Source organism: Athene noctua, chromosome 6 (assembly GCF_965140245.1).
Source record: "Athene noctua chromosome 6, bAthNoc1.hap1.1, whole genome shotgun sequence".
Lineage (NCBI taxonomy): Eukaryota > Metazoa > Chordata > Aves > Strigiformes > Strigidae > Athene > Athene noctua.
This window is the reverse complement of record NC_134042.1, coordinates 23,595,288-23,609,680: the sequence shown is the minus strand read 5'-3', so window position 1 is coordinate 23,609,680 and position 14,393 is coordinate 23,595,288.

Sequence of the window (14,393 nt, the reverse complement as noted above, 5' to 3'; positions counted from 1 at the left end):
TTCTGTTTTCTTCCATTTCTTTGAATGGTAATGACCAGATTTTACATGCAGTGGGCTGGTTTTTCAGATGAAGAGGTCTCAGACCATCTTTGTTCCACAGAATTCCTGAGTAATCCTGGAGAAGCTGTTTACTCTCTCTCTCTCCACTGTAGTTCTTTGCTCTTTTTGTAATGGAATTAGTGATTTTAAATTTCACCATTGCCCAGGGACAAGTTTGTATGGAGTGGTCATATAGTGTGTGAAGTCATACTATAGGAAAGTCTGTAAATACATTTTACTTGAATTATGTCCTTGAAAGCAAGTGTAGTCTTCCCTGTCTTGTGCACTCGGTATTGTCTTTGCCATAAATGGAAGCACTTGAGCAAGAATTCATTTCATGAAGGATTTAGAAACAGATAGTTGGATCCCTAGCTGCCTTGAATGGTAAACGGTAAATGGCCTAATGCAATGCAACAAATTAAATTAATTCCTTTCATGTGTATTGTCTTCATCTATCCTTTCTTCTCTCACCTTAAAAGAAAACAGGTCTAATACCCCCAGTGTAAAACAAAACCATATGTCATAGTTAATTAAGTAATTGCTCTAAATTGCCATAACTAACAAACGCATGCCTAGGTATGTTCACATTGTGAATCCACAGAAAAGGGCATAAGAAATTAAGTATTTTCAAATGGAAGAGAGATCACTAGATTAATTACTTTACCCTAAATATTGCAATTGTCCTCTTACAAGAACAGATACTTTAAAACTCCAGAGATGATAAATAAGGACTTAATTAATTCAGGTCTTTAGCCTTGAAGTAAACATCTCTTTAAATACATACAATTTTTTTCCCACCCCTCCCCTCCTTTCTGCTCTCTTCTTTTTGGCTGTAGACACACAAAGCAGTATCATTGTGATCCAGGATTTATTTGAAGAGATTTCATCTGGAATGGAGTCAAGCAGAGCAGTGGCAGGGGAGCTTTTACAGATTATGACCTGTAATCTGGTTAATACTCTGAAACACAAAGATCCAAATGTTGAGTAATTTTGGACAAGACCACAGCCTATGTGGCTACCTGCCCTTCTGATAAGACATCCTGAAGGCCAAGAGGAAACCAACTATCTTAAAAGTCCAATATGAGATAAAATGCTATTTATATAACTACTGACACTTCAGTGCAATGTTTTCACCAAAAGCAACATAAATTTCAGTCACAAGACCTTGCATGATGTTTCTCCTGGCAATAAAAGGCTGCACAAGACTTAGTGCAATATAATTTCATGCAGTATTACTAAAGACAGTAGGGCAGTAGCCATTAAAACCCAAAGCTTTTAATCTCTCTTTTGGAGTTCATCAGACAGCAAACTCGTTCACAGAACCTGGCACAGGTCCTCAGCTCTTGACTAAATTTCACACCCTTGTGAAAAGCTAATTATGTAGATAAAAGGTATATTTAACATCTTGTGCTTGAGGAGTCAGGACAATGTCTGAAAAAAAGCCCTGTGACTAGATCAGAAGTTTACCTTTATGGTCAGATGAAATACCAGCACAGTTGTGGTTTGTAAGTAGCTCCTGAATATGCAGACCATGCTGAAGAAGCTTTCCTGGGATGGGTGTATATTTGCAGTGCTGCAGAGGCTCACGGAAGGGACTTCTGATGTGCCTTCTTGAGAACAAGTGGCAGAGCAGCAATAGCTGCAAGAGGTGATCTATCATTACATGGATTCTTTGTTCCTCTCCCTCATCACGGATATACGATATCATAAAGTATAAAGGCTATAGAGTACTTCAGCCAATATACTTGAGTGACTTGATTTTTTTTTTTTTTTTCACTCCAGATGATGTAATTTTTTTGCAGCACAAAGGTAAGGGATGCCACAAAGGTAAGGGATGCCTCTTCCTGACTCATTATTCACATTAAGTACTGAGGGAGCAATTTTTTTTTTTTTCCTCTCAGTGTCTGTACTGTAGACTATTGTTTAATGTATGGATGGGAATTAAATAACAAATTTTTATTCCATTCAGTGTTTTTCATAATAAAATTACAAGATCAGAAGGAGCTGTTATGGATAACTGGGCTAATTCCTGCATAGCAGAGATCATAAATTTTAATTTATCATCCCAAAGTCTTAGGCACCTAAAGTTGTGTGATGAAGGCCACCTTACGCAAGCAGTAGATCACAGAATCAAGTGAGCTGAAAATCTTTACTTGCCCCATGCTTGTGATAATAATTCCAAGGATTCCATCTTAATTTTAAAAAAAATATAACACTCTTTAATGCAAGGTAATTGTCTTACTGTCAAAAATGCATCTTATTTCCAGTTTGAAGATTTCTAGTTGTAATTATCAGTCCCTGGCTCATTTTATGCCTTGTTTTTTTGAATAAATAGATATTTATGATTAGCTACAGGCATCCTATATAGGTACTCAAGTTTGAGCATTTTAACAAGTACAATTATAGATATAAATAGTAGGAAACGGTTGCTTTTCTGAATCCTTTCAAATATTTCCAACATCTTTTTTGGATTTGGGGGAAATAAGCAGGAATTATGTCAGTAAAAGTCTGTCCAGAATTAATACCTCTTTTCTCCTCATCCATTTTCTCATTTATGTTAGCTTCTTTGCTAAGAAGCTTTTTTGCTTCTTCTTTGCTGCTTTGCTCTCCCAAATAAGTTTACCAAACAGACTAAAACCAAAATGTTTTAAACCAACATGTTTTTCACAAGTGTGACTATAGAAAAATTTTTTTAAAAATGCTCTGGACCAGCATGTACTAAGAATGTTTACTAATTTTTGATGTGCAATTTAAAATTATGTGTACCAGCTTCCCAAAGCTGTGAAACTGTAAATTCGTTTGAAGTAACTGGAAGCAGCCTGAGATAAAATCCCTACATCAAACCACTTGCAAGGTGTCATAGGATAGGTACTTGAAAACTGTGACTGTGAGACTCTTTGGCCTGAATGCACTGAACTGTTCAGATCTTTCTCTGAGTTTCATGTAAAATTTGGTTGAAATTGGTTGAATTACGGTGCTTACTTCTTTGAAGGACAGTTGTTCTGGTAGGTCTCCTCTCTTTTCATGATATGCCATATATAATCAGCTCATATCGCTGTAGAACAGATTGTTCTCAAGCCAATGATGTTCCCATATGTGCTTCTGCACAGCTGCTTAACAACTCCCCTGCCTGCTAGTGGCCTAAACATGGCCACAACATCAAGAATCAGGAAAAGGACGCAAGATACTCCCCCTGGAGGAAATGGGCTTGAGAAGAGAACATTGAGTTCCAAGTGCTGGTATGATTTCATTCTAGTACCTACATGCTGGCCAGCCCTGTGGAAGGCACAGATTATGGTGAAATTTTGTCTTTCCCTCCCTTACCTATTTTAGTACTCATTTCTACAGGCAGCTATGCAACACACTGCATAACTCTTGAGTAAATATGTCCTCCAGCTACTTGTAGATTAGTAATCATGGTACTCTCCCTTGGTCCCCTCTCACTTTAGTTGTATTAACAGTTTAGTAGTAATAAAGGAAGATTTGGTAAAGCAATCAAGTGGACGAAAACTGGAAAAGATGGCAAGAAGTAAAGTATACGAGATCACTTTCCGTAGGAACATTTGTATAAGGTATCTGATCTAAGCTTCTTTAAACCTCAAGTTATTCTAATTTTAAGGTAATTTATAATTTTAAAAGCACAGTATGTATCTGCTGCAGAAGTTCGAAAGACAGACAAAAAGCCTTCTGAACTTGCTGAAAGTCTGTAGCCATGTACCTAAAGCCAGAGTCTGTTGGAAAGCTAAACCACTTTCGGGTGACAGCCCTGCCCATAGATCCAGAGATAATATTTTCTTCATTTCCGTTTCTCTAACAGATTCAGTTCATTAACTACATCTTTCAAAACTGAAAAACTGATTGCAGTTTTTAAAAAGCAGGAAAACTTTTTGTCTTCTACTCTGTGAATAACAACTACAGGAAAAGAATGAGATTATTTATACAATCTTAGACATGGTAGCCAGAATCAGTTCTCCTGCTTTCTGTCTTCAGTAAAATCAGTTTTAAATTAAAAACATATTTATATAAATATATTTGATTGTTGTCAGTTAAATTTTTAAAAAAATTAAACTTGATGAATCTAAAAAAATATATTTATCAACATGTTTTACTGCTCATTTATTGGAAAGAATCTACTTTTCTTTAAGGAAAACAAAGTATGAATGAACAAGACAATATTTAATTGTCCAAATCCAAGCTTCCTGTGTGCTGATTTAAATCAATCCACCCTGAATTCAGTCTTTCCATGCTTGTGGTAGTAGAGTTTTCTGGCCTTCCTTCAGTTTCTCAGTGTCTTTGTGGTAATGGTTGTGCCTAAAAAGGGAATGCAATGTTCCAAGTGACTTCACACAGACATGCCTAGGGCCTGATCCAAGCCTATTGACAGGGGCTGGAGTCCTTCCATTTGCTTCAGTGAGCTTTGAATCCGTTATTTTATAAGGATGTTGCCTCCTGGCTCCCTGATGCAGTAGACACTCACAAAGAAGCTAGATTTGCAGTGCTCCTTTTTTTGTACTCTATCAAACAGCATCTTCATATCTAGCTCACTCTCACTATAACTTACTATCTTATTCAAAGAACTGTTTTAGGACTCCTTCTTAGCTTTAGGGCATTTAGGATTAATGCACTGATTGTGTTACCATTTATTTTTTGTAATTTAATTCCATTTGATTACTTTCTACTCACAAATCTAATTTTTTTAGATTTCCTCTGCTATTTCTGTGTTCTTCAAAAGTAATGACTGCTCCTCCCAATTCAGCATCATTTATGAAAATTAGTAGCTTTGTTTACTGCTTTTCTGGGATCATTAGTGAAGTTAAAGAAGGCCTAGCATCATACAGATTCCTGTGGTAATCTAGGATTCTCTTTCGCATTGACTGTGATGCTGTTTATGAATACCCTTTGTATAGAGTCAACAGGTTGTCATATCAAGTGTTAACTATCTTCTAAATCAAACTAATCTGAAATGGAAAAAACTAGAAGCAAATATCGCCTAATATTTAACCAGAATCCAAATGTAATACAGCCAGCACTATAAACTTTGCTTCATGCTCAGCCAAACAGATTTCTTGCGGACTTTTTTAGCTCTGTCAGAAGAAAGTAATCATGTTCAACAGTTAAGTTTTACTAGTTTTAAATTCACAGTGCATATTTCATAGGACTCTTTAGTCATCTGGATGTTTATTGGCCCTATTCCTTCTCTCTGTAGGATACAAAGTAGTCACTGTCAAAGGTCAGATCATTTTTGAAAGTTGAAATGTCCTCCTCCTCTCCTCTCCTCTCCTCTCCTCTCCTCTCCTCTCCTCTCCTCTCCTCTCCTCTCCTCTCCTCTCCTCTCCTCTCCTCTCCTCTCCTCTCCTCTCCTCTCCTCTCCTCTCCTCTCCTCTCCTCTCCTCTCCTCTCCCTCCCCTCCCCTCCTTTTTTTCTCTTTTGTTTGGTTCTTGCAGTCTTGTATGTCATTTTATCAGGAATTAAAACTGATAAATATGCCTGTAGTAAAAGTTCACAGTTTAACACCTTTGGCACTGTTAGGGTCTCAGTCATCTTCAGCTTAGAAGTGCTCATATATTTCAAATATTCCCTTCTTTAGTATTTCCTAATATAAATTTTACTGAGTCTGCCTTAGTTTTTCTGTCATTTTTGTCTACTTGCTTTGAAGGAATTATTTAAAAATTGTTTGGCACTGTACTTACACAGTTTTAAGGCATCATTGTAATTTATCTTATTACTTATGACTAAGCACTTAGCTTAGTCTTGCTTCATCTCAAGTAAATAGGAGTGTGAACACTGTATCTGGAAGGCTCAGGAATACTACCAAGATTACAGGTCTCACTATGTATGTAGCCCACCTCTGTGCCAGAGTGAGATCAAGCCAGGAATCATCCCACTATGCAACTTGGTTTCCAGGTAAAGACAGCCCAGGAAAGGAGTTGTAACACATCTGAAAATACTCTTGGTGAGCACACATGGTGTATACCTTGCCTGTTAGATTGACGTTATCCTTCATATTACAGAGACAACTTAATTTTGCTAATCCATTTGTTAGCGTTATGTCACTCAGCTGAAATGCTTACTGCCTTCTTGTGTTGACCAAGTTTTGAGTTGTGCTTTTTTTTTCCCCTTAGTGTCCTTTCCAATTTCAATTTCCACAGCAATGTGTTGATTCTTGTTAAAGTCTTATTCCATCATTCATCATGAAGCCACAGGGCTGCTTCCTGAACCTCATGCTCTCCTTTTTTTTTTTTCCAGTAGCAATTGACCAAGCATATTTTGATAAAGCTGTCATTTTGGCATCGTAGACTTCTTCTCAACTGGTGAGCTTTAAGTCTTCCTTTGTGTCTTACTTATTAGATGCTACAATCATTCCTCAGCTAAAATTTTCATAGGATTCAAAGATCACTTTCTCTGAATTGAGACTGTAGCTTCAGGTCTCTTCAGTGGCTTTCCATTATAAAATTTTACCTGAGTGATGAAGAAGGTGGAATGTCTTTGCACTATGCTTGTTTGATATTGAAAAAAAGCTGCTTTCAGGTGTGGGCTTTTTATTCCAAATAAAATAACTTAATCTTATCTTATTTTACACACAGAGCTCTCACTAGTATCATTATAAAAATTAGTTGCACTCGAGAAGTAAAAAAACTTTTCTTGTTGTATAAAAAATGAAGAAAAAGACACCTGGTATATTAGTTGCAGACGTAACTGAAATAAACTCAAGAAACCTTTGTGAATAACTTTCAGTCAAAAAAACCTGAAGGGACAAAACTGATTGTGGATGTTCAAAACAAACAAACTAACTAACAGAAGAAAAAAAAAAACCAAACAAAAAACCAAAAAATAAGTCAGAACCACAAAGGATTGCAAGCAGTCTGTTTCTACCACATTCTTTGTAGCATTAAAACCTGACTTTAAAACATGTCAAATCTGCAGGGGCAGCCTCAGGAGTGACTGAACCTGAGCTGTGGAATCATGGATTACAAGAAAGTGTCTAAACTTTACCTATGCTGGCAAGGGATCTTGCACCCTTGTTGCAAATGATTGGGTAGCCCTACTAGTGTGGTTGTTCGTTCTTTCTTTCTTTCTTTCTTTCTTTCTTTCTTTCTTTCTTTCTTTCTTTCTTCATAGGAGACATAAAAATATATATGATGCATTAAAATAACTAGCCTCTAGGAAAGCAACTTTGGTCAAAAACCTATTGTAGAACATGGTTTCAGTGGATCTGGGTAGAGTGCTCTTTACGAGTAATTTAACTTTCAACCTCTGAGAAAAAAATGACTGATCTTCTGACAGTTTGGCTGACTCCCCCACCATCAGCTGATGCTCTTGCTCAATACACAAATCCTAGGTGATCTTTTTTTTTTTTTTTTTTTTTTTTTTTAATGTTCACAGTACTGTGTTGAATAGCAGGACTGGAGTTCTCATCCTTCCCGACAAAGCTCAAACACTGAACTCACCTCATGAGTTTAAGTGTGACTGGCAGGTAGGTGAAGGCAACTGTCCTTTTGAAATTACAAAGCAGATTAAGCAGCCTGTGAATACCTTGCAACTAAGACTGATACAGCCTCCTAATTTTTGGTACTGCTCCTCTGAGAAAAAAAAAAAAAGAAAGAGAAATGTGTCAGGGATAATTACCAAATTGAGAAGAGAGAGTTTTCAAATGATCAACAGGCATGTTTTCTGGGGAGGGAGAGGAGAGTGTTTATTTTTAATTACAGTTCATTAGACACAAAGAATCAGCTCTCATATCAGTGGGGAGACTGGTATTATTTCAGTAAAAGTCGAATCAACCACCAAAATATCATACAAATCAGAAGTTTCTTTGCTCTGTTTTGAATTGTTTTCCTCTACAAATCTGCTTCTCTTGGCTGCACCACTTCATCATATAAACACAGCCTAAATCAGATCTGTAGAAGTGAACAGCTGGTGTTGAGGATCCAGCATCCATACCATACATTTTCTAATGTATATCCACCTGGAGGGTGGGAAAAGGATTAATTCAAACTAGCTCTAGTCTGGTCCTCTACATCAGAGCTGTGTGTCATAGCTCCTGTACATTAGAACTCATTACTATTGGGGCATAATTTTTAAAATGTTTTACCTGAGAGCAATCCAGATTACATGCTCTCACACCACCTGGAATGTGAACCAAAGCCTGGTAAATGGAAATCATTGTGATTAGCTGTTCAGAAGCATGCTTTGAATCCAAATGAAAATGCTAATATAGGTATAAATTATCTTAAATATGAATGATCTGTAACAAAAGGAGGCTATAAAAGTTGCAGGGAAACTTCTGTAAAAATACACTGAGCAACTGAGAGAGATATGGCTGCTAATTTTTTGTCCAGGAAATGTGTAAGTGAAAGCACAGAAAACTGTGGTACTAATCCTACATTTGTCTCCATAAAGATAAACTCTTTGTTAAGTGATACAACCATGAAATCATGTCTCTGAAATATTCTTCAATGTAATATAAGCACAGCTAAATGCAGACTTGGTGTCTTTTGATGTCAGTAAGACTCTGTCATAGGGCAGTGATTGTAGAAAATTATTTATGCTACTGCAACCTCACATTTTATGTTCCTTATGCTAGCATTCTTTTGAGTCCTTCCTTTTTGTCTTTGTCATATATTTCTCCTTTTATTTGAAACGTGGAAGTTGATGGATTTGGTGTAAAATTGGCTTAATTGAGATTCCATTTAGATTCTACTCCATAGTATGATGAAACGCCAACTAGTCCAGCACTTTAATTAATTAGAAACCTGTTTAGGACATGAAATGGTATGTCTCAATTTCTAAATTGCCTATCAAGAGTATTGTATGAAATTTTTGCTGATGTTTTCATGAGGAAGCAGTACTGATTACTGTAATAAAACGCCTGTGGATCTGAGTTCAGGGAGTAATTCTGAGACCCAAAGGAAATTAAGTCCAAGGGATGTGTAAAATGTGAAGCCCTAACATGTACATTAATTCTGACCAGTTGTAACCTTTGTGCCTCTTCTCAAGACTTTTCCCATGTCTCTTTCTTTACTCACTTTCCCATCTCATTCATGTGAAAGCGCTACATATAGAGGACACAGATTTCTCTTTGAGCTATGAGAGAAACAGGCAAAGAAAGAACTCCATTTACGTGCTTTTTTCAGAATTCCCCTGTGACCCCGTGTAGACTAAGACACTCCTCACAACCTGTTGGCTCAGATTTCAGAAAGATGGGAAGTACCAGAATGGCTGACATAAACCTACATGTCTACACAAAGCACTGGCCCCGTAATTTTGGGGGATGCAATTGCTGTAATACCCATTGATAAGAATTTATTGCAGGAAAGAATACGCAGATCCTATTAGTCCCTTGCTGTCAAGAGTGCAATATTCTTGTCACAACCAAAAGGGAATCAATAAGTATCTATATTTTAAACCAGAGTCAGTATTGGCTTATTTAGCTACAGTTTACTTTTCTCACAAAACTCTTTAGCAAATAATATCTGCTAGGCTATGCAAAGATAAGCATCTCATATGAGGCAGTCTAACTTCTTGTTCAAACCATTTGAAAACTGACTATTTTAAGTAATATTAACACAGGGAACTACTTTCAATAATTGTGGCTGATGGTTACACTGCTTCTCTTAAAATTCCAACAGAAATATAAAGTACCTAGCACCAGAGGAACAATATTTGCGTGATGTAATTATTTTTTCACATGAAAAAAAACGCACTGTAAAACTAATGGTGTTACAGGGTGAACAGATAAAAAGATGAAACTGAATAAAGCTTATGGCGCAATGATAGGTGCATGTGTTACAGCAAGATGATACAAAGTCCAAGTATTCTTTACTGGGCCTCCCCTCAGAGAACAAAGTAATAGCTTTTCTCCTGTGAAACCAGAGGGCCTCCAACTAAGATTTTCAGGAAGCTTGGAAAGGAAACAAGCAGGGATTTTTTTATAGGTGCTTCTGGCAGAGGTATAAACCTCTTAAAGAGGGAGGGAATTACAGGGAAGTTTTTCTTCATCCTGTACACATATAGCAATGTTTTCATTTAGTTCCATCTGATCTTGCTCTAGGAACCATCTTTGATATAGTAAGATAAGAATGTGAGTTTGGTGCATATGCAAGAATAAATACTACACCGTTGGAGTTTGGTGCACATGCAACCACTTATTTAAGTTTTCTATTAATTTTTATTTTGATAGTCATGTTTTGAGGGTGCATGTGGACATATGCCATAGTGTAAGAAAGCCAGTGCACATTCAAACCATTCAAAACCTTTTCCTTCCTAACTTCTACAGCTTTCCCATTACCTGTTCTTCTCAAAGCATGACATGAATCAAAACCTCTGTTCTCATGCTAAAGTAGTACTTTATCTACTTGAGCTACATAGCAGAATTAGTAGCAATTGTCCAATTTTACCCACTACTACTTGTTCAATTCACTGACTGAACTGACTTTTCAGAGCAAAACTGGCATTCAGATTGGAGACTTATGCAATGGTTGCTTTGTCCTTTCTAGACTTGAATAAAAGCCATGATATTAACTTCAAATTCTTCATGTGTTTATGAAATGAAGATTATTGCTGGAGTTCAAAACTCTTCTTTCCTATGTCAGTCTGCTGAGTATCTACATGAGACTCTCAAATACAGTAGCTGTTAACTTATGTTATCAGATATTTTCTATCGTGGCTTTAATTTTCTGTCTAAAAAAAGGCTCTGTTGATTGAGACTGCCCAGGAAGGTACTAGTTCTTTTCATTTGTTCCATTGCCTTTTATAAGACATCAGCTAGGCAGTGGAGTTACACCTATCATTTATAAATACACCTGTTCTAAAGAAGCTTCCCACCAAGTATTGTCAGCATGCAGTTTTCAGAAGTAGCTGTGTCACAGCTGTTCTGATATGGGTTATTCTCATTAATAATAAATTACTAGCATGATACAACAATCTGGTAAATAGTGCAAAGATAGATCAGAAGCCAAAGTCTGCTCTGTATGGCATAGATTTAAAGACAGAATGAAGATCCTTAAGTCAACAGACTTCAGATGTATGTGATAACACAAACAGTTTATATGGATGTGTGGATGTGGAAAAACCAAATAGAAGAAAACAATTTTGAACAAATAGTGTTAAATTAAGAAGAAATGCATCATGTCTCATTCCACTAATATTTTCTCTGAGGAAATAACTATGTGAGGTGCTAATCCTGTTCTCTACACTGGCAAAACTCCCTTCAAGTCAGCGAGAGTTTTGCTGGTGTGAGAACTACCTGATTGGTATCCAAATGTATTCACATTTACAGTCTGAAGTGTCTCACAATCTTTCCAGAAAAAATACAATTTAGTGATCCCAATCCAGAGAAGACATCCACATAGACAGATTCTTGTTTACAGCCAGAGTGATTTACAAGAGCAGAGATTAAATCTGACATTAAGATCATTGACATAGCCTTCCTCAAAAGCAGGCCAAGAAACATTAACGTAAAATTCTCTTCTTATTACTGAACATTGTTTACAGCTGTTCTGTCGGTGCTCACCTCATACAGATTCAGTAAAACTTCTTATGTATTCATTCCTCAATGACAATTTTTGTACGTTATTTCCCCTTCTGTTAAAGAGGCCTAACGGCAGTGAAGTAAATATTATTCTTCTGGTACTGGGAATATGGAATTTATATACAAATTTCATGAGAAGCTTTTATATCTAGGCAGGCCACCATCTTAATCAGATTATTAACTTCTGCTTGTTTCATTAAGCTGCAAGATCGTTCCATTTACAGTGGCTTTTGTGGACACTGTGATAGTGTACCATTGCATATGAGCTTGTGCTCTGAATAGGAATTTCAAAGCAACCTCAAAGTCTTTTACATAGTGTTTTCTGACTATTCCAGAAAGATAGATTCCATTCTCTTAGTATTGTCAGAACAAGTACTGAATTTAAAAAACCCCAACACATCAAAACAAACAAAACAAAGCAAAACTCCCCACCACTTTACTAGAAAAGGAAACAGTTATTTATTTTACTTTTCCACCGAATATAGTTTATCTTATATGGATACAGTATGTAGGTATCAATTTCGGTAAAGGTACAGTGAAACTATGATAGTTAATACATTCATAATTTTGAAGAAAAAGTTAGCAATATATTCAGCTAGAAGCCCAGCTATATAACTGAAGAAATATCTTTCAAATAAAGTCTTCTCAAAACAAGGGAGAGATTTTTACACATTATCCTGCTCAACTGAAGATGCTTTATGATATGTTGGGAAAACATTTTTTTCCCCTAAAGACTCAAAAACCATTTCAAAGAAGAGTGGTCTTCTTTCAAAAGAAAATACCACCTGTTTACAATATCTTTGGGATGAGAGCACTCCCCAAATATGGGAGACAGTTTAAATTATTCTGCCTCAGGAGACTTCAACTTTCATTTCTAACTCTTTGACTAGTATTATAACTACAAGGCTGCAAGGATTTTGGAAGGGAAATCCTTGTTAGTCTTTCTGTTGAATTATTAAATATTCACAGGGACAAAGATTGGGAGCATAGTCCTGCACCAGTTAAGATACTCATTGAACTGTAGGGGATGTTGTACAAAAGACCTGGGTTTTAAATCCTCAGCCTTTTGCATTAGGAATGCAATGAAAAGAAACGTTTTTTCCTGGATTTTGAAGCTGAACTTTCATCCCCCAATGAATTTGAAAGAAAACCACCTTGTGCATTTAAGTTAGCTCCAAGCATGTTTTAACTATAGCATCAGCATCATCTGGTATCAAGTGATGACTTAGAAATTTGAATGACACCTGTCCCTGTGAAGACAATGCATGATCTTTCTGTTTTCTCAGCCTTTCCTGTAAATATAGGCCACATGTAAAAGGTTATAAACAATGAGTTTGTTTATATGCAGTCAGGACATTATATATTGTATTGAAGTCATATACCATTATTACCTTTCAGAATGAGCAGGCTTTAAAAATTTCACTCCTGGTATCATCTTATGCTTTTACTTTTGCAGGAGTATGTTATCATAACAGATACCAAACACGTCATTGATTCTGTGCATGAAGTCTATATTACTTGGGCAACATACTTCAGTTCCAGCCTACTGCATGCCAGTCATTCCAACAGCAACCCTCCTGGGTGCAGAACAGCCAGTTATATTGAGCTTTGTGGAATGAATTACTTTCTAGAAAGTAACGTATAATTAAAAGATAATTTAAGTCATAACCTCTGTATTTGAAAAACTACTCTTGCACTTAAAAACCCAAACTAACTGAGTACTTCCTTTCTCCAAAGCAAATAACTAGAAGTTAAATCAGAGAAGCGTGTTAAGTTATACAATTAATTATTGGAAGAGCATCTGGATCTTGAAAGATATAGCAAGCACAAGGAAATAATTGCAGTAGGATCTTCATTATGTTTGATACATTTTGCATAACTTTTTTTTTTTTTCTATTAAATTAATCATTGCTATTTGTCACTCAACTATTTCTGAGGTAATTAACCTAACACAGATCCTGGCTCTGGTCCATAACATGCATCTATAATGCTCAGGTCATTCTCTGGTATTCTTGTTTCTTTCTGATACGTCGAGGCAGAAGCATCCTTTTTGTACTTGTTCTTCACAGCTCTGCTGAGTTTACAAAAGATGTTGAGCACAATGAGCCAGGTCATGCCTGCTCTTTGAAATGTGCTTTGCAGAAGATTTAAGAGAAAAGGGACCAAAAAAAAAATGCTCTAAGTACAGTATTTTGTACTCACTGCTGGAAGCACAGTCCATATCACGTCAGTTTGTATTATAGTAGTGCTAAGGTACATGTTGAGTTTTGCTTAACACTCCATTGCTAAACTGAAGGATGATCTTTGAGTTTAAAAGTGTAGAAAGAGAGAGTGAGAACAGGAAAGGCAGGGCCACAAGCCATTTTTTTTCTGTTGAAAGCTGTATTTAGTATTTCCCTTGATACTTAAAAGTTTTCTGACAGCTCTACAAAGCATTCGGATCATCAGATTTAATGATTTTGGGCACCTAAGTTAGGTGTTTTTAGGAGCCTAAAGGAGCCAATCTACATGGCCTAATTTGAAAGCTGTCATTTAAATAGGGGCTAACCAGAATTTCTGAAAAACAACTCTTTCAAGATTCAGATATGGATTGAGATCCCCAAATTTTGAGACCCACATTCAGTTATTTTGCACTAGATCACCATGTTCTTCCTTGCTTTTAGGGCTGCAGTGACTGGGGAGGGAAACAACAGTGCCTACAGCAGTACTGCAGAGGTATTTATTCAGATCTTAGTTTTGTAAGAATGGATTAGTTTCTGTTATTTTTTTCTCCCTGTTTCCTTGAAGTGAAATGAGAGAGTATTTATAAGGCAGTTTTAAGTCA